General features: G+C 46.4%; 1 protein-coding gene and 1 pseudogene across 2 annotated transcripts in view; both read left to right on the top strand.

Moving 5' to 3' along the window:
* The window catches only part of ADARB2 (adenosine deaminase, RNA-specific, B2 (non-functional)), a 195,154-nt gene that overhangs the window by 38,813 nt on the left and 136,665 nt on the right, over positions 1 to 19,676 (top strand). The gene's annotated exons all lie outside the window — the stretch shown is intronic.
* Positions 7,137 to 7,846, top strand: LOC105547832 (annotated as a pseudogene). The gene has a single exon (XR_001007284.1). The product of XR_001007284.1 is annotated as an uncharacterized LOC105547832 (transcript).

Genomic DNA, 19,676 nt, shown 5'->3' with positions numbered 1-19,676 from the left:
CTGAGACCCCTTCCTGAATCAGCTTTCCACGAGCGCAGGCAACAGTGGTTTCTTTAGAGTCATCAGACAGTTTCCCGAGAGTTTAGAAACAACAGGGAAATGTTCCTCCCAAGAGAAATGACTTCGCAGCCACTCCCACCCCAGCCCCCGGCAATGCAGGGCACGCCCCATGCTCTGCAAATCACTGCACCAAGGACTGAGATAGCCCTGCAGGGGCCTGGCATTCACATTCCCACTGTCTGTTTCTCTCTGCCTGTCTCCCTCTTCTGTCTCTGTCTCTCTTGGTACCTGTCTGTCTTTGTCTCTGTCTCTCCCTCTCGCTCAGTATCTCCCTGTCTCTGTCTCTCAGTCTCTCTGTCTCTCAGTCTCTCTGTCTCTGTCTCCGTCTCCCTCTCTGTCCCTGTATCTCTTTACCTCCCTCCATCTCTTACTGCCTCTCTCTTCCCATTCATCTCCCAATTACCCTGAGTCTGTTCCAGCCCCCTTCTCAGCAATCCTGGTGTCCAGTCAGGGTGCTTCGGTGCACTGCGTCTGTGGGGTCCAGAGGAGGGCGTCACCTGTGAGCGCTGTTTGGAGGCGTTGATGCTGTGCTCCTTGGGCACTGGCCAGGTCGAGGCATCCATGGTCTTACTGAGGATCGTAGCCAATGAGTGTGGAGAGCTGAGGTGAGGGCTGAGGCCTCCTGGCTCCTAATCTGTGTACTCTTCAGTGGTCTCCTGGGCAGGGGACAGATCACACGGCTGCCATCCACAGCCCTGGAGAAGGTGGTGAGCTTTGTCTCCAGAGCCAGTCTCCTGCATCCGCTTACCAGCTGTGGGACCTAAGCCCTTGAGTGCCAAGTACCTGTGCCCTGGTTTCTCCTCATTCCTGAATGAGATGATACCAAAAGCAGTCGCTCACAGAGCGGCTGGGAGAATGAAATGGGCAGATGCATGAACCATGCTTAGAGTGGCATTTGGCAATCTCATTCTTGTCCCAGGGATGACGGCTGTGGAGACGAGGGCTTGGTCCTCCAACACAACTCACTGCAACTTCATGATCAGGAAGGCGGGAAAGGAAACAGGAATTTCAGGGAAAATCCAAATGAGCTCCTCTAATCCCATTTCTGGAGTAACATGTTGAGGGCTGGCATGCAGGACTGGGAAGGCAGAGCAGAACTGAAGGGACTCAGCCAGTCCTGGGCCCCTCTGGGCCTGCACTTCCTCATCTTGAAAATAAGGATCTGTCAACAGACACATGCAAAAATGCTCGTCATCACTGGCCATCAGAGAAATGCAAATCAAAATCACAATGAGATACCCTCTCACACCAGTTAGAATGGCAATCATTAAAAAGTTAGGAAACAACAGGTGCTGGAGAGGATGTGGAGCAATAGGAACATTTTTACACTGTTGGTGGGACTGTAAACTAGTTCAACCATTGTGGAAAACAGTATGGCGATTCCTCAAGAATCTAGAACTAGATGTACCATTTGACCCAGCCATCCCATTACTGGGGATATACTCAAAGGATTATAAATCATGCTGCTATAAAGACACATGCACACGTATGTTTATCGCAGCACTATTCACAATAGCAAAGACTTAGAATCAACCCAAATGTCCATCAGTGACAGACTGGATTAAGAAAATGTGGCACATATACACCATGGAATACTATGCAGCCATAAAAAAGGATGAGTTTGTGTCCTTTGTAGGGACATGGATGCAGCTAGAAACCATCATTCTCAGCAAATTATCGCAAGAACAGAAAACCAAACACCGCATGTTCTCCCTCATAGGTGGGAACTGAACAATGAGATCACTTGGACTCGGGAAGGGGAACATCACACACCGGGGCCTATCATGGGGAGGGGGGAGGGGGGAGGGATTGCACTGGGAGTTATACCTAATGTAAATGACGAGTTGATGGGTGCTGACGAGTTGATGGGTGCAGCACACCAACATGGCACAGGTATACATATGTAACAAACCTGCACGTTGTGCACATGTACCCTAGAACTTAAAGTATAATCATTAAAAAAAAAAGAAAAAAAAAAGAAAATAAGGATCTGTGATGGAATGTTCACATGCATTTCTCACATCCTGAGAAAATAGAACCCGTGTAAGATGTCCATATGCCAACATGATGTATCCAATATGGGCACATATGCTGGGGGCCGCTGTCTTGGTAACATTTGACGAGCAGCAAACACGCACGCATCCCTCATTGACGTGCAATCTGCAGCGTTTTGCCCAAAACTGGAGCTTATATTTTCTCACTCCTGTAGTATTTTCCATTAAATTCTAGCTTTCCAAACCAATGGGAAACAGAGGAACCTGGACAGATGGGAGAAGGGCCCAGGTGCCTTCACCTAACGTGGGCCTGGCTCCCGGTCCGCTGCCCCGGGTAGTGTCTGGAGCAGGAGACCGGTTGGAGCACCCCGGCACCTTCTGCTTCTCATGGCCTTGTTCTCGCCTTTAGTTCCCTAGTGCTGAGCGACTCTGTAAAGGCTGGAGCTTGCCGCGTGGCTGGGGGTCCAATCTGTTTAAATATGCTGCATCTCGAGGCATTTTATCTCTTCCTCCCCACAAATGCTCCCAGATCATTCTGAAGAGCAAGACTCAGCAACACTGAAAGCCAGTTCATGCCCCTATCAACAGCAACTGTCTCATATGCTGCATTTTTACTTAAAAAGTTTTAAGTAAAAATGCAGTGACAACCTCAGGTCCCCCAGGGTTGGAGGGCGCCTGTGTTCACAGCACCCACAAGAAGGGGCAGGAACTGAGGGGCTGAGGGATTCTCACTGGTTGGTGAGAGATGAACTCGTTATTCCCAATCTCAAGCCACATCTCCTTCACCACCACATTCTGGCCACTCTCTCACCCACACATCTGAGACCCTGTCACTGCTTGGGGAGTAATAAAGTGGCATGAGAGTTTGTAACAATGGCACCATGATTAACTGTTTTTAAAATGAAGTTTTCTAAATCAATGCACTCGGTGGAATTGTGAATTCACTCAAGTATGCAAAATTAAAGGCGAACAGAACAAAAGTTACTACACAAACACTAAGTGTGAATGGGTCTTTGAAAAAATACAGGGCATTTTTCTTCTGATCATGACGATAATACACACAGCGGTGAAAGCCATCCTCTGCCGGCAGTCTCTCCTTTTGCCTTAACCACGTTTCATTTGTGATGATTTTAGTGAAATTAGAAGTATTTAGTGAAATGGCTCTCAGGTTGTGGGATTTGCTGTAGAGCCTTTATTCAGTTCTCTAAACTGAGAAATCGAAGTGAATGTCCCTCCATCAAGCACACGTGGCGGCCTGCAGCAGCCATGCAAAGTTGTTCTGGATTCCAACGCCAAGAAACAGGGATTCAAATGCTAAGAATAGGCTGGAATAGGCAGGTCACGCATCTGTGTGGTCTCTGTACATGACCCTAGAATTCTTGTCCTGTCCGTCAAAAAAGAAGGGGTGCTGTCCTCATAATCAGAGTCACGGGAGGACACAGAGCAGCAGCGCTTCTGTCCAGCCAGCTCCCCGGATGCGAACCCAGGTCACCAGCAGAGCCACGTGCACGAGGCTGGGCTGGCTCAGTTCCCAAGGGCAGGAGGACATGGTGTCAGTTGAGCTGTGACAAGTGTGGTCACGGGAGAGTCCACAGGGCACTGCAAAAGTCCTGGTGGGTCCATTCTGATGGAAATGGGAGAAAGCCTCCTGGGGAGTTGGCAGACTTGAACTTAAGCCTGGCTCTACCTCTTGCCAGCTGGGTGCCCGGAGCAGCATACGCAGACTCGGAGCTGCCTCACCTGCAGAGCAGCCAGGGTTTCCAAAGGAAGGAGCTTCTCTGAGCACCTCTAAGGTCAGGGGTGTTGGTCCATAAAGAGTCCCTGGACTGCAGTCCAGCCCATGCTGACACCGTTCTGGGTCTGACGAGGCGTCCTGAGGGGTGGCCACCGTGACAGGTGGGTCTGGCATGAGAGTGAAGCATCCTCACCTCCCAGGCTGTGGTGGTTTCCTCCACGTGCCCTCCTGGCTCACTCTGCAGGCTGCGGTGTTTCCCTCCACATGCCCTCCTGGGTCCCACAGTCTGATTTATTTCTTGGCCTAGAGGACATTATGTACAGAGCTTGGAAACACAGTGATGGCCGCATGAAGAGACAGCAGGCACACGAGTGTGGGCCCGGCCTGGCCCAACCCCCAGCACAGCCAGGCTGAGGGTCCCTCTCCTGCCCACTTGTAGAATGTGGGTGCTGACGCTGACCTCCTGGTTCATTTGGGGCCCCACGATACAGTGTGTGTGAAAGTGCCTCTCCGTGCCCGTTCCAGAAGTCACAGCCGTGTCCACAGCTTTCGCTCTGACCACCTTACCAGCACCCGTTGCTGACATTTTGCCTCCTGGGAAACAGTCTGTGAAAGGCATGGGGTCCATGTGGGCCCCCTCTGTGGCTGCCAGAAGGGTGCTGGGGTCGGCCTCCTGCAGCGGCCTGGGGGGTCAGGTCACTGGCCCAGGTATCTCCCCTCGTATACTCAGCATTCAGCTCCCACTTGTGCTTTGTGACAATTCTTGCCTTTTACCTTTCCTCTGTGAGTGTAACTTTAATTCTTTAGTTAAAGCAGGGTTATTCCCAAACAACACCAGAGAAGATATTCTGAGCCCTTCCCTCTCCTGCCATGCAGCTTTGGGCACGCTGAGGCATCATCTTCTCATCAGGTCATTGCCGTGACGGCCACCCAGTCTCCAAGAGTTCACACACGACCTTGACTGAGTCCTTCGCTGCTGAACAAAGGAACCTATTTCCCTGCCTTATAGCGTGGTCTGTTGGTTTGATGAGTAAATCAGATGCCAGTGAATTTTAGAAACATTGACCCAGTCCATTATCTTACAGAAATGGAACCCAAATCCTGTGAGGCAGGTGGCTCGGGTGAGGACTCGCAGCCACAGGTGGGAGAGCCATGATTAGGAGGACCCAGCCATGCTCAATCACACGCAGATGCCTCCTGCAAAACCTGGGTTTTGTTAACTCGTACTTGAGGTTCAAGGGCACATGTACAGGTTTGCTACATGCGTAAATTGTGTATAGTGGGGATTTGGTGTACAGATTGTTTTGTTACCCATGTGATTAGCATAGTGGCCGAGAGGTGGATTTTCAGTCCTCACCCTCCTCCCACCCCTCACCCTCAAGTAGTTCCCAGTATCTGTTGCTCCCCCATTCGTGGCCATGGGTGCCCAGTGTTTTGCTCCCACATATAAGTGAGAACATGGATATTTGGCTTTCTGCTCCTGCATTAGTTTGCTTAGGATAACGGCCTCCAGCTCCATCCATGTTCCTGCAGAAGACATGATCTGGTTGTTTTTTGTGGCTGCATAGTATTCCGTGGTGTATACGTACCACATTTTCTGTATCCAGTCCATGGATGGGCATTTAGGTTGATTCCATGACTTTGCGATTATGAATAGTGCTGTGAGGAACATGCGCATGCATGTGTCTTTATGGTAGAGCAATTTATATTCCTTTGGGTGCATACCCAGTAATGGGGCTGCTGGGTCAGATGGTAGTTCTGTTTTAAGTTCTTTGAGAACTTGCCAAATTGCTTACCACAATGGCTAAGCTAATTTACATTCCCACTAGCTCATTCCCACTGAGCTAATTTACATTCTGTTCTTTTTTCTCACCAGCATCTGTTATTTTTTGACTTTTTAGTATTAGCCATTTTGACTGGTATAAGATGGTATCTCACTGTGGTTTTGATTTGCATTTCTCTAATGATCAGTGACGTTGAGCTTTTTTTCATATGCTTATTGACTGCATGGATGTCTTCTTTTGAGAGGTGTCTGTGCATGTCCTTTGCCCACTTTTTTATGGGGTTGTTTGAAAACCTGGTTTTTATGTACTGGCTTCCTATGACTTCCTATGTCAGAAAAGCCCTGACTATCTTCATATCTTGTGTATAGATCTCAGTTCTCTTCACCCCGGATCTGTCTTTTATGCTCCATTCTTTCTCCTTGTGTCGTTGGGAACCAGCAGGTCATGACCACATCCTGTTCTTGTGTCTGCAAAAGCATTTTTTATCATACAAGTCTCTAAGGTGAAGTTCCAACATTTTTCTCCAGGTCATAGTTTTGTGCATTCCCCAATTTGGAGATAACTTTCTTCTGTGATTCACAAACAAGGCTCTTGTTTTTGAGATGGAGGGAGATTTTTGTTCAAAAAAAGGACTAACTAAAAAGAGTAATAAATGTAGCAGAGAAGACGAGAACTGATCACAGCAAAAAAAAACTCTTCCTAAACAGCTTGTCATCCCCATTGCGATACAGTCAGGTGGACAAAGATGCAGAGGAGGTGGCTGAACCATTGGGGCAGTAGGTTTCCTAACTCAGAGCCAGAGTGCCACTGATGTCCTCAAGTGCTAGCTCATCACAGGCAGGGCTGGATGAGGCTGAGACTTTCCACCCATCCATGTCCAAGAGCATCTAAGGGTACTCTCCTCCCGTGGGTCTGCAATCTCCAAGAGGAGGAGAGAGGGAAAGACCGGCTTCCCAAAGCTCCTCCTCCTCCCTAGGAATGACCCACCTGGAGAAGACTGCAGCAGTCAGGAGTCATCGTTCCCTGAATGTTTCCTGATGCTGTGATGTTTACTGTGAGCAGACAGCCAAGCGGCGTGCACAGCGGTTGGGCAGGGGCCTCAGAGTCAAGGCCCTGTGGGTGTCAGTCCTGGTTCTGTGGGGCCGTGTGTACATTTGAAGGACTTCCCTCAGCCTTCTCCGTGGTATGGGGAAGCTGAGAAAGGGGGTTCATCACAGGGTGATTTTAATGATCAAATGGGACATCCAGGCAGAGGGTTAAGAATTCTTGAAAAGTTGGATTTGACTTTCACTGATTTTACCATAACTGCCCATCTTTGAGAGTGAGCGGGAGGATGGGACACCCCAACATGTGGGCACTGCCAGCCAACCACACTTTCCTGCACAGCTGCAGCTTAGTTCTGACTAAATTCAGGACAAAACCTGGCTGAAAGAAACACATAGCAATACCATGATCAGCGAGCCTGGGATGCACACATCAAAAAGAAGAGTGAGAGGGTGAAAGTGGCCCAGGAAAAAGAGGTATCACGAAAGAGTCCCATTCTGCCTGAAGGAAATCGCCACTGTGGGGCACGTGGTTCTCTGCTGGATGCTGATTATGGCTGCTGTGGGGCACGTGGTTCTCTGGCGGATGCTGGTTATTCCCGCTGCCGGGCACGTGGTTCTCTGATGGATGCTGGTTATGGCCGCTGTGGGGCACGTGGTTCTCTGGTGGATGCTGGTTATCACCACTGTGGGGCAGGTGGTTCTCTGGCAGATACTGGTTATGGCCGCTGTGGGGCACATGGTTCTCTGGTGGATGCTGGTTATCGCCACTGCGGGGCAGGTGGTTCTCTGGTGGATGCTGGTTATCCCCACTGTGGGGCAGGTGGTTCTCTGGTGGATGCTGGTTATCGCCACTGTGGGGCAGGTGGTTCTCTGGCAGATACTGGTTATGGCTGCTGTGGGGCACGTGGTTCTCTGGTGGATGCTGGTTATCGCCGCTGCGGGGCACGTGGTTCTCTGGTGGATGCTGGTTATGGCTGCTGTGGGGCAGGTGGTTCTCTGTTGGATGCTAGTTACTGCTGCTGCGGGGCACATGGTTCTTTTGTGGGTGCTGATTGAATTCCGGACCCATGTGGCTCTCGGCTCTCTGGGGCCACAGCACACAGGAAGGTCCATAATCAGAGGTGTGACCGTGTTCCCTCTCCACTGCCCACCCCCAGCTGTGAGCCCGCCCCTGTCCATCTGAAGACACCAAGCCAGAATGCAGGAGTGCTGCTGCGAGAGTAACTTCAAAACTGTTGGAACTTCTATCAAAAGCAGTTATTCCAAACCTTCTGTGCTGTATTGTTGGGAATGCATTCCTTTTTGCAAATCTGCACTTGGTCACAGGTGGGCTGGCACCTGCCATCGATGGCTGTCTCTTCATCCTCTGAGCTCCCAGGGGGACTTCAGAGCAGGGGCGGGAGCAGCCCCACACCTGCTCCCTCTGTGGATCGCTGCTGCTCCACTTTTCATGGCCAGAAAAGCTCTTTTCTAATGGAAGTATTGACTTGGATAATTTTCAAAGTTTGGCAAGAATCCACTGCAGCCTGGATGGGTTGATATTTCTGCTGTGTTTGGTGTTGTTTGATTTTGTTTATACGTTTTTAATCCCTTTTGTAATCAGAGCAAATGTAGGTATGTGAGAGGCAAGAAGAAAGCAAAAACAGTAAAAATACAGCCAGAGTTTGTCTCCACCTCCTCACAACCTGTTGCATCAATGAAACGAAGGCTCTGAGTGACTCCTTCACATAAAAGTGCCATCGGCAGGAAAGGGACCCAGAAAAAGATGACTTCTCCTTAGTCCCATAGACTTGGGGTCAACACAAGGTGCAGGATGCGCTTAGCCCTGTGTGAATCGTGGTCACCATGCTGCCAGCTCTGAAAACTGCAGATTTGACCCACCCTTTCAATGGGGCAGGGTTAACCTGAGGAGAGACCATGCTGGGCTGTGGGGGTCCGTGCTCAGCTACAGGCATGGCAGGAAGACATCTCCGCTCAGCCCAGGGTGTGGCCAAGCAACCCAGCTAGTGTGGGGGCCAGGGAGGAAAAACCCAACAGACCGGAAACACTGTTGGAAACTTGGAAAGAAACATCCTATTCAACCAAAACGAGGAAAGCGTCTCAAGAGAAGCGATGCTTTGAATCCAGAGTATGAGACCCAGCAGAGGCTTCCGGTTGTTGGAATGTGGAGATGAGTTGGGAAGATCAGCCCTCAAGGTCTGGAGCTGCTGGGAATGAAACGAATGTTGGAGTGAGTAAGCTCACAGCCACCCTGCACTCCAGCCCATGCAAGGAAGCAGACAGCCCGCCCCCGTCCTGTTTCCAGAACCTGGAACCTGATGCCTGGTGGACAGGAACGGGCAGATTTGTCTTCTTTCAGCCTTGAAATCCTTCATCCGCCTCCTCTCTATCCACCACGCCAAAATGTCAGGGGATGGCGTAAGGCTCGGGCTGTGAGCCGGCCCTCATAGGAGCCACCATTTCCATGCGTGTTTTAGATTCGTTTATGAAACAGACAGAAATTGCCTGACTGAGAACTAGCTGGTCCATGTTTGAGGCCATCCTAAATAGAAAATTCGTGCCATTTTAAAACCCTGCATCATTCCAAACAACACCTCACTTGACTGGGGGACCTGGTTTTCTGGTTTAAGCATTTTGCCTCTACAGGACTGTTTTTGTTTCTGAGGAAATAGTTAAAACTGAGCATTTTATATGTTAGGGATCTGAAGAAGAGAAAGTGGAAATGGGGAAAAATGGTTTCAAAAACGAAGTTTATCCGCAATGTGGTTATTAGGGACCAGAAGCAGTGGACTAGGAACAGTCCGCTAAAACTGTGTGGCCCAAGACAGTTGAGCTTTTGGTTGAATGCATTTAAGCATTTGGGCTGAAGCTCTGAAGCCATATTCGGTGAAGTATTTATCAGTCTGCCAGCATGAATAAAAGGAGAAATGCCTGCCACATTCCTTAAGACACTCCCTATTTTTAATGAGCTGTCTGTAGGGTTTGGGAATGTGGTTCTTCCTCAAAGTTCCATCCACATGGGCTAGCTTCAGTGAACGTTTCTCTGTAAAACAGATGCTTTTATTTCGAGCCACGATGATTTACTCCAATGATTCTACTCCATTTTGCAAAGTACCACGACTGTATTAAATGATGCCACGGAAAGCACGTGTCAGTCCCAGGTGACAACACAACTTCAGCAGAGCATCCAGTGTGTGTGTAGTATGCACGAGGTGAAAAAGGCTGGGCTGGACCAAGACCTGAGAAGCAAATCCTGTGACTTCTCCTCTTTGTGAATTAAGGGCACCCCCCTTTTATAGTCTGGCCAATTATCGTAAATATTTTATGAACCAATTCCTTAACTTCTCTTGGTATTTGAAATGGGAATTAAATGCAATAAAATCAATATAGTAAAATCATATCAATAATTGGAGTGGCCTAAATGAAACCATGAGAATCAGAAATTTCATTCGAATCCCTGCACTCCAGCCCCAGAGTAAAGTTGAGGTGATAATGAGGCCTTGGTGGGAGGGATGGGTAACCCCGGCACATGCATCTCGTCACCCTCAGAAGACCACAAAACTTCTCTCCAGAAAAAATTACACCTTCTCAGTCTGCTGAGGCCTCCCTGTGTCAGGTGAAGTTTTATTATACTCCTTACCATGGAAGAATTGTTTGCAGGATGTTTCAGCTCATTTCTTGGGCATTTCAATGGCATCACTGACACCAACCACTCAGAAAAGCTGGACCACTCAGCGGGACGCCCAGCATTTGGTGCAGTCAAGCCCAGCCTGCCACCTCAGGCGAGTGTGCACCTTCTCTGACTGCAGTCCATGCAGGTGAGCCATTAGAGCTTGCCATTAGAGTCTAAATCCTGAGTGAGAATCACTCTGGGTAGTTTGCCTTTCCTAATACTTGATTATTTGGCCAAAAAATTTAATTTGGAGACAAGTGCACACACACACACAGACACACACACACCACATGCTTATAAACACACACTATCTGCACCACTTTCTATTTTCCCCTAGTAATTAAGTGACCTTTGGAAAAGTTCATTCTTGGTTATATCTAAAACACACACACACACACACACACACACACACACACAAATCTTTAAATAAAAAAGGGAAAAATCATTATGTGGATTAGTTATAAAATAACCCAGTCCATTAATCTCCTGTCTGTTGATTTTTGGCTGTCTGGAGTCATTATCTGTGACAGGGCTGTATACTCTGTTAGATGGAAAGGAAGAGGAGAATCAGGAATCAGAACAGAGGGAGAGGCCACACATGCACTGTAAAGGTCACCACCGTCGAGAATCACAGATGACAACAGGAAGAAATGAGCTGAAACATCCTGCAAGCAATTCTGTCAGTGCTAAGGACAATAATAAAACTTCACCTGACACAGGGAGTCCTCAGTGGACTGAGAAAGTGTAATACTTTCTGCAGAGAAGTTTTGTGGTCTTCTGAGGGTAAGGAGGCTCTGGGAAATGTCTGTTCCTTGAGGAACCCCTCGTAATTCACAAGCAGCTGAACCTAAGTAGAGTTGCAAAGGTCATTCTTATTTTATAATATGAAGAAATATCCAAGGAGTCTTTAAACCTTTCATTTTCCTCCCACAGCTATGCAGTACTCGTACATCATAATACAGGATGATCTGCCTATCTGTAAGGATGTTCATTTCATAAATATGGGGGGGTTCCCATGATACTTCAGAAGTGTTGAGAGATACAGAGATGTGTGAAAACACCCTTTAAATACCTAAAGCATTCATTAGGCACCGGGTATTTAAGACACTGTGGAAACAAAGATAAATAGGATAAAATTTATTAAGAAACAGTGAACCAGAGAAACAGATATGGAAATAGCCACACAATAACAAGATAATTGCTTTAATGGAGGTGCTACTACATTCCTTAAAGAGTCATCCAATTATTGCCAAGTGGGTAACATCTTAAATGCATTACAGGATCCCATTGTCTGTAGGCCTCCTACAGTGAAGCCCAAAGCCAAAAACTACTGTGAGAAGAATAGATGCTGAATTTACGCACTCCATGATTTCGAATGTTAGCATATTAGAGTTTCTTAAAATGGAGGACATGTTTAGAAATCACTGCATTCTACAACCAAATTATTTTTGAATAAGAGCTAATTATGTTTATATTTGTCATGAAGAAATATGAAAACATGCTATGAATGGTCAAATTAACCACCAAAGCCAAATGTGAAGACCCATTTAGCACTATTCAAATCCAAATTCAGTGTGAAGACATGGGGATTGCAGCGTGCCTGTAATGCAGGCATCTCTCTAATTTGCATATGCCAAGCAGGATAAGCCGGGCAGTGAGCTGGTGCAGAAACAATGAGGTAATCGAGATGTGCACATTCTGCTTTGATGACTTTTGAAATCAGAGAAAAGTGACAGAGTATTTCATATTTAGGATGGGACTCACTTATCCTTATTTAAGACATATCAAAATGTTCCTCAGGTTTTAGAAAAGACATAAATGATTGCCCAAGTTTGTTATAGCTCAACCAGTGGTTTGCAGGCAGTCACACCTTCCTGCAAGGAGACTGGTTTCCATCCCTCATCCATCTTTTCACCCCTCTCTCCATCATTTCATCCCTCCAACCCTCCATCCATACATCCATCTGTCCTTCTACCCTTTCCCCATTCCTTCACTGCCCCCGCCCTCCTTCCCTGTTTACCCATCCCTCCATTTCTCCCTCCATCCTTCCCTCCATCCCTCCCGTCATCCCTCCTTCTCTCCCTTCCTTCATTCCTTCTTCCATCCCTTCCTTCATCCCTCCCTCCATCCCTGCATATCTCCCTCCATCCCTTCCTCCATTCCTTCCTCCATTCTTCTATCCATCTCTCCCACCCTCCATCCCTCCTTCCATCCTTCCCTCCCTCCATCCATCCATTCATCTCACAGACATCTTCAATGAGTACTATCTGCCCCAGGTGCAGGTAGCTGGAACACACAGAGACAAGTAAGACAAACCCATTGCCCCTGAGAAGACCTCACAGTCTGAATTGTAACCCACACACATAAGACTTGGCTGGGTGTCATGTTTAAAATGTAGCTCCTGGGCACTTAACCCAGAGCTACCAAACCATACTATCTTGGGCTGCACTTTTAACAAGGGCCCCACATGATTTTTAGTCATAATAAAATGTTAGAATTAAACTCTGGGAAGAGTTTGAAGTGAGGACAAATCATGACAGTTCATCTTCTGGTGCGATTCTGGAGATGCACTGAGGGTTTTGTCAAAGCACTGAGGAGCGAGGACCAGCTCCAGTCCCAGAAATGAGGACGTTTTGCAGCAATGGCACAGTTACACACAGGTGCTTCACAAAGAAGTTACACGCCTTTAAAAAATCAAACATTAAAATAAGAGGCTAATTTTAACTCTATACAAATATTGTTGACTTCTTGAAACTTTATTTATAAAAGGAAAACTTCAAATAACACAGAAAATAATCAGCCTTGCAATCTTAAAGATTCACCTATTAAGGTTATAAATCTTGACCAAGGAATCTACATGTGAGTAGCCAGATTTGCAGATACGAATGATAATAAATGCATTTTTATATACAGACATATAAACATGTAATACACTATAAATATATTTATTCTATACAAACACATGCACATGTGTGTGCACCCACTTGCGGAGAAATAATTCCTACTCTCTGGAAGCGTATTTCTCTTTAGGAAGCGCAGTGAGGAGTCCATGAGGCTCACGACAGCTTTAGACATCGCTGCTCATGGCACTTGACAGTCACAGTAAGCAGGGCATTTGATAAAATATTTTCAAATGTATTTGACCAAAAGCCGTGGCCTGATCACTTCCATACAGCATGCCATTAATTAACAAATTATTTATTCCACTTTCTGGAGATCACTAAACACCCACCTAGGCCACCCCGCCTCTTCTTCCACATTTCCCGCCTCACCACTGCTCCAGGAAACACAAAGAAGCCTCCAGCCTCTGCCCATGAGTCTGCATCTTGCCATGGCCCCTGCCTACCTGAAAAGTTAAAGACACACTTTGGCAGAAATAACCTTCATTGTGTGTCCGGTCTAATTGTTCCGACCTATCTAAGTAACCTGCTGCGTGAGCATTTCTATAATGGGGCTACGGGCGTTTGTAAAAAGACCATTGGGGTGCTTGGTGTCTGTTTTCTTTGAGAGGTTTTTATTTCATCAATCTGGGTAGCAAAGGAAGTAGGAATTGTGTTTTAGGTTTGGGCTACCTTTTTGTCCCTAGGAATTAGCATCCCCGTGGCATTACAGGTAAGTAGGATGAACCGAGGGTACAGGCAGTCCCACCTGAGACAGCTCCTCTCACCATCGGCCCCTGCCCCTCAGATAGTAGCTCACAGGCTGCTGCTTCCCTTTCACTTTATTGAACTTTGAGGTCTGCAGTTGATAAATCATCATCATGTCTCTCCCCAGCCTCCTTCCTGTATGCTTTTTTTTTCTGTATAAAATTTTCTGTTACACATACACACTTTGCCTATTACAAGTATCATGTATTAATACGATGACGAAAACAATGTGCTGTGGTGTAAGGAAAATTACCTTTAGAGACTAAAACCCTCAAAATGAAGCGGGTCCCATCTGAGCACAGAGAGACAGTTTCACGTGGTGGTTGAGGTCCTGGGCCAGGGAGCCCAACTCAGGATCTGAACCCTGGTTCTCCCTGTGAGGCCTTTCAGTATGTGGCCCATTCTGCTCCATAAAATTTGGATGGTAAGGGCACCCAGCTCACAGGGCCATGGGAGACAAAGGTGCAGGGCCTGGCACACATTGAGACCACAGCTTCTTCCCAGCAAAGCATCACTAGGTGCCTAAAGATTGTGTAACATCAGATGACTCCAAACTAAGCAATTATGGCATCAAAGTTAATCAAAACCAGGAGAAAAGCTAGTAGAAATCGAGTCAACTCAGCCAAGTCTGGGGCACATGTAATGAGCTTGGCAATTGGATAAGAAACTGATCAAGCACTTTTCTCTAATGAGCTGAGAGACTTGTGTTCTGAGATGGCCACTTGCATTTGGAGTCAAAACTCAATAGCAGGAGGGGGCTGAAGACCAGGAATCTGAGCTAACAGAGGAAGGCTGTCGGATCGCTGGCTCTGCCACCGTCAACACAAGGGTCTCTCCCATTGATTGTGAGGATGGGGAAAAAATGGACAACTTGAAATCTAGAGAGAGGGAAAACAGTAACTCTGCTTCCAATGTAATCAGAGAAATCCTTACAACGTAATCAATTAGACAATTTAATCAAACAGATCACATGAAGCTTTGGGGGTTTTCCTCAAATAAATTGATACATCTTGTCTGAATTAACCAAACTAACCAGTAGTTGTGTCTGTATTGGACAGATGCCAGCACAGACCAGAATTACAATTTAGAGTGGGAGGGACATTGGAAGTCTCCAGTCCTGCACGTGGGGAATTCTCTTTGATGTGTCTCTCCTCTGAGGTCAGGGGGCCAATGTCCTGTGCTGTCTGAAAGTCTTTTGAATTCTCAAGTCAAAATATCAGAAATATGCCATTCTTTACTCTAATATTTTTAATCAACAAACAATATTTATTTAATACCTGTTAGATGTCAAAAAAAAAATGATGCTAGCTAGCCAGTCTATCCACTCTTTTATTTTATTTATTTTTTATTTTTTTTCTGAGACAACGTCTCACTCCATCACCCAGACTGGAATGCAGTGGTGCAACAACAGCTCACTGCAGCCTCAACCTCCTGGGCTCAGGTGAACCTCCCACTTCAGCCCCCACTTCAGCCCCCCATGTAAGTGGGACTACAGACGTCCACCACCGCACCTGGCTAATTTTTTATTTTTTTGTGGAGATAAGGTCTCATTTTGTTGTCCAGGCCACTCTCAAATTCCTGGGCTCAGGCAATCCGCCTGCTTGAGCTTCTCAAAGTGTTGGGATTACAGGCGTGAGTCACCATACCCAGCAAGTGTGTCCATTCTTGCCTGCTTTGCAGATTTAAGATTTTGACTTCTTCAGATGAATATGACTAAAGAAAATGGCAGGTGGCACCCTGAGCCCTGTCAACCAAAGCTAAGTGTTGCAGCTGATCTGACAACTGCAGGAGTATCTTTTCTGAAAATTTCCCAAACAGCTCGAATAACCACCACCATACCATGGGGAAGGAAATCTCTGAAAAATCCTAAAAGCTCTCTGAAAAATTCCAAATGCATGGGGCCAGAATTCACTAGTGTAGTGTGTTAAAGTCTTCAAAGTGTGGGGTATGTAGATGATTCATTGAGGTAAAGGAAAAAAATCTAGAACTTTTACTGATACTTTGATCTCAGTATTTTTATAACTTTATTGAGTTATAAATCAGATACCATAAAATTCACCCTTTAAAGTACAATTCAAAGGTCTTTACTATATTCACAGTGTTCTGCAACCATCATTCTTGTCTTTGGATAGGAATTTTGGAACATTTTTCTGACCTCAGAACAAACCTGTTAGCATTTTCCCCTCCCCTGGCCCCTAGCAACCACTGATCTTTCTGTCTCTATGATTTGCCTATTCTGGACTTTTCATGTAAATAGAATCACACAAAAGTGAGCGTTTGTGTCTGGCTTCTCTCACTAAGTTTGGTGTCTTCAGGGTGTGGCATATGTCAGAACTTCATTTCTTTCTATAGCTGAGTAATATTCCACTGTATGGATGTCCAGAATCTCATTTATTCATTTGTCAGTTGATCCATCCAACATTTGGGTCATTTCTACTTTTTGTCTATTATGAATATTGGCACTATGAACATTTGAATACGTGGTTTTATGTAGATATATGCTTTTATTTCTCTTGGGTGTATACTTGGCAGTACGTTTGATAAGTTAAAATGTATTTAACATTTTGAGAAACTTCTAAGCTGGTTGCATCATTTTGAATCCCACCAGAAATGTATGAGGGTTCTAATTTCTCCACATCCTTGCCAACACTTGTTATTATCTGTCTTTCTGATTGTGGCCATCCTAGTGGGTGTGAAATGGTGTCTCATTGTAGTTTTGATTTTAATTTCTCTAAGTATTAATGATATTGAGCATCTTTTAATGTACCATTTGCCATTTCTATGTCTTCTTTGAAGAAATACGTATTCCAATCCTTGGCCTATTTTTATTTGGGACTACTTATTGCTGAGTTATAAAATGTTATTATGTATTAGGGTACATCATACCATTATATATTATAAGACATAGGAGAATGTCTTATCAGTGCCTCATTAGATATATGACTTAAAAATATTTTCTCCCATTCTGTGGGTTGTCTTTTCATTTTCTTAATGGTGTCCTTTGAAGTACCAAATATTTTGATTCTGATGAAACACAATTTATCTATTTTTTGTTTCATGACTTGTGCTTTTGGTGTCTAGCTAATGATCATTGCCTAAAGCAAGAGCACAAAGATTTACTTCTGTGCTTTCTTCTAAGGGTTTAAGCATTTCATCTGGAACCTTCAGCACAACGTTGAGTAGAACCATCAGCACTGGTGAGAGCCAATGTCCTTGCCCAGTTCTGCTCTCAGGGGACAAGCCCAGCCTTTCCTCATTTCACATGGTGTTGACTGTGGGAGTTTTGTAGATGCTGTTTATCAGGTTGAGGAAATTCGTTTTTATTCTTGTCTGAGGCCATGACCACGGCCAGCCTAAGCCAGGAAAGGCTCACAGCTGCACATCCTCTACCTGCTGCCTCTCAGATGCCTGCAAGTGCCCTGGGACGGTCCATGGCTGAATCGACCTTGACTCAGTCCTCCTTGTGAAGAAGTCTCTATTACCACCCTTACACACAAAAGAACATGGGTAAAATTCACTGATTATCCAGGTATTCCCTACTTTCATAGAAACATCCAAAACCATAAAATACCATGCAAGGGAAGAGATAATGCATCACTGAACAGGTCATCCAGCCCTGGAAAACATTCCCGTCCTATCTAAACATGTTTAAGAGAGAAAAAAAAAAAAAGCAAAAGGCACTTCTTCTACCTGGCTTTACTAGTTCTCAGGCCCTGATTCACAGCCCATGGTCTGGAGCCTTCCTGAGGAGCATCAGCAAATTGGGATAACCACCCCTGCCTGGTCCCGCCCACACTCTTACAAACGCTTCTGTCCAGTACTATTTCCCAGAGCAAACCAAGCCCCCAGGTGGTGTGCAGCTCCAGAATTGGGGGCCAGTGCCTGGCGGGGATGTTGTTTGTCCCACACCACTGAATACAGATCTTAAAAGGAGCCATCGGAGAGGCGGAGGGATTAATGAACCCTCTAGGCCTATACCCACTAGAGGACCCACGTGGAGCAGCCAAGTGCAGGGGAGCTGATGGGGCAGAAACCACCACCTGAATCACAGCAAGGGTCAGGAGTCCAAGACACTCAGCCTAAAGACGTTTTCTACATAACCCAGACACCCTGGGTGTGGCTGGAGCACCCAGCCAGGTCAGGCTACAGCCTTCCCACATGGACAGTGGGTTCAGAATTTCAAAAACTCAGGGCATCCTGCTTCTGGTCTGAAAGAGCTTAAACAAGTGATACATTTTCAGAGATTTAATTATTTAAACTCTTAAGAATCACCGGAACAAATTTAACAGCAGAGGTTTTCTTTTTCTTTTATTCACACGTTCATTACTGTGAACGCCTAGATTTCCATTTAGAAATAGTCTGACAATTTTCACATCTCAACTGGCAGCAGGCACAGAATACAGACAGCTGCTGAGACACTCTCTGTCGCGCTGAAATGTAATATCACAGTGCTTTGTTAAGTCCTTTATCTGCATACCTGCCACAGACTGCCCACACTGGGGTGTGAACTTCATATTGAATCAGAGCAGCGTGTCTGAACCAGATGTGTCATAAATTAGCACAGCAACTAACTTCTGCAGTCCTGTTTTTTGTTGTTTTTTTTTTGTTTTGTTTTCAGACAGGGTCTTGTTCTGTCACCCCAGCTGGAGTGCAGTGGTGCAATGATGGCTCACTGCAGCCTTGACTTCTCCACCTGGGTTCAGGTGATCCTCCCACCTCGGCCTCCCAAGTGGCTGGGACTACAGATACACACCACCGTGACCAGTTAATTTTTCTATTTTTCGTAGAGTTGGGTGTCTCACTATGTTGCCCAGCCTGGTCTCAAATCCCTGGGCCCAAGTAATCCGCCTGCCTCATACATCTCAAAGTGCTGGATTACAGATATGAGCCACTATGCCCCACCTTGCACTGCTTCTTGGTAAGCAATATGAAATCGAAGTTTTACGTGCCAAGCTCGGGAGGGGGATTTTTACGCTGGCATAATCCCATCTCCTCTGTTCTGTAAACACTCCCGGGAGGCTGTGTCCCGCTCCAGGAATGTCTGCAAAATGTGATGATAAGAATAATTGAAGTATGTAATAATGTTTGCACTGTTCAAGAAAAAAAACTGACAAGGGTTTGAATGGAATAACTGAACGTTACGTGGTTGATTTTCAGGTAGTGTCTGCTCATTTCGTCACATTGGCATGGTGTCTACATTCCTTAACACAACTTCTAAAACCGCTTTTCCACCCTTGTTTAAGAGCCTTTCTTCAAGGCCAACGCCATTTTGCAGTCCTGTCCCTTCCACCCTCCACTGCTGTTAACTGCCAATTTCCTAGATGCTGCCCTTCATTGACTAAAGCCAGGGGTTCCAGAATCCCTCTTTGTCTCCCATAGAGGGGTCCCTGTGCCGCCACAATCGCTCATCTCCACATCGTGGGTGTGGTCCTTTCAACACACATTGATGCCTCTATTTCAACATTTCCGGAGCCTGCGCTGCCTCTCCGCACCTGCTGAGCTGCTTCATGTGGGACCATCATTTCCTGACTGGGTTATTGTAAGGCTTCCTTGCATGTCATTTCCTCCAGTGCAACTTCCCTGCAATCTGTGCCCCCAGAATGAAGAGGCGCCAGTGCTGTGAGAAGGCACTGTGAGGAGGCGCTGTGCTGTGAGGAGGCGCTGAGCTGTGAGGAGGCGCTGAGCTGTGAGGAGGCGCTGTGCTGTGAGGAGGTGCTGTGCTGTGAGGAGGCTGTGC

This window comes from Mandrillus leucophaeus, unplaced genomic scaffold (assembly GCF_000951045.1).
Source record: "Mandrillus leucophaeus isolate KB7577 unplaced genomic scaffold, Mleu.le_1.0 Scaffold399, whole genome shotgun sequence".
In the NCBI taxonomy this organism is placed as follows: domain Eukaryota; kingdom Metazoa; phylum Chordata; class Mammalia; order Primates; family Cercopithecidae; genus Mandrillus; species Mandrillus leucophaeus.
The sequence above is the reverse complement of the archived record's forward strand: the minus strand, read 5'-3'. Positions and strand labels throughout refer to the sequence as shown.